Here is a 1,593-nt window from a genome sequence, read left to right as displayed (position 1 = left end):
GCCTCATTGGCAGCGATACGTCAACGCGTCTGCCATGTTTGTGAGGGCAAGACTGCCTCCTGATATGAGAGTTGCCCGCACCAATATGGCGACGACGTTGACATGCGGTCGAGCGGCCAATGAGGCGTCTAGGTATTTATTATGTCTATGGTTTCACCACCACTCGACAAACAGACACGCCCATACTCACGCTAACCATTGGCTACAATATAACGCAGTCCGAAAAGACCCGCCCATCACCAGACTACGCGCGCTACCATTGGATACAATACAGCTCTATAAACAGAAAGAGCTGAAGACATATCCGTGTGGAAGAACAGTATACGGAGCCTCACACAATCACAAGCCTCCACACATTAGTTGGTAAGAATGCAAAAGACTTTTAAGCTGCATGCAAAAGATTATGAGCTTTCGTATAAACTCAATGTTGTAATATAGCGCTATGTCCTAGTCGCAGGCAAATATATGGATATTCCATTATATGAACACATCGATATAGAAAACAATTTCTCGTCAGTTTTTCTTAATCTTAGCATGCATTATTGCAAAGCATTTTGGCTGAGTAATTGTTTTAAAATTAATAAATTGCTATATAAGGTAAAGGGATATTTACCTGTCCTCCAAATACAGGTAGATAAAAGTAGTAAAAAGACGTGTAGAAATTTGAAATATTAAAATGGGCATTTATTTATATGTATGTATATGTGTGAGAATAGATAGATAGATACATAGGTGGGTGTGTGTGTGTGTTCAAAAGTTTTAATGACAAAAGTCAGTAACAAATTTTCGAAAGAAATTAACACTTTTCAAGGATGCATTCAGTTGATCAAAAAGGACAGTAGTGACATTTATAAATTTAAAGTCAAAGTCAGTCAAAGTCAAAGTCACTTTTATTAAGCTCATCCGGTAGAGAGGCGGCAATGTTCACAGTAGCTGGTTTTTTTATTTGAAATTTACTATTTCAAATAAATGGTGTTCTTTCTAACTTTCATCCTGAAAAAGCAAAACATGACATTTTGAATTTAAAGACACTACTCTTCTCAGTAGTGAAGCATTATGGGTGGTCAGGTGTCCATTGACGAGAATGTCTATGTGGTGATTGTTGGCGGTGGTTTTGGTGGCATTGCAGCTGCCCAACACCTTAAACATCATGGGGTGCCCTTCATGCTTATTGACATCCTGGATGCATTTCATCACAACGTTGCAGCGCTGCGTGCCTCAGTTCAAGCTGGTATGCTAATAATAAGATGCCTAATGTACTAAAATGAGCAGCTAGAATAATACAATAATGCAGTTTTTTGTATGTTCATCTAGGTTTTGCGAAACAGACCTTCATACCATACAAAGAGACATTTGGACTGAATTTCCTCCAAGGCCGTATCATACAGATAGACAGTGTTGGGGGTAACGCATTACAAGTAATGCGAGTTACGTAATCAGATTACTTTTTTCAAGTAACTAGTAAAGTAACGCATTACTTTTTAATTTACAAGAGAATATCGGAGTTACTTTTTCAAATAAGTAACGCAAGTTACTTTTTTTTTCAATTTATTGATTGACAGCTCTCCTGTCCCCATGTTGAGAGAAATCAGA

General features: G+C 38.0%; 1 protein-coding gene across 1 annotated transcript in view; it reads left to right on the top strand.

Moving 5' to 3' along the window:
* The first annotated feature begins 283 nt into the window (after positions 1 to 283).
* The window catches only part of LOC107678552 (apoptosis-inducing factor 2-like), a 17,393-nt gene continuing 16,083 nt past the window's right edge, over positions 284 to 1,593 (top strand). The window contains exons 1-3 of the mRNA XM_016473852.1: positions 284 to 363; positions 1,045 to 1,231; positions 1,315 to 1,388. The gene's annotated coding sequence lies outside the window, so the exon portion shown is untranslated. The remainder of the gene's footprint in view (positions 364 to 1,044; positions 1,232 to 1,314; positions 1,389 to 1,593) is intronic.

The sequence above is a fragment of the Sinocyclocheilus anshuiensis genome, unplaced genomic scaffold (assembly GCF_001515605.1).
Source record: "Sinocyclocheilus anshuiensis isolate Anshui unplaced genomic scaffold, SAMN03320099.WGS_v1.1 scaffold536, whole genome shotgun sequence".
NCBI classification, from domain to species: domain Eukaryota; kingdom Metazoa; phylum Chordata; class Actinopteri; order Cypriniformes; family Cyprinidae; genus Sinocyclocheilus; species Sinocyclocheilus anshuiensis.
Note: the sequence above shows the minus strand (reverse complement) of the source record. Positions and strands in the feature narration are given on the sequence as shown.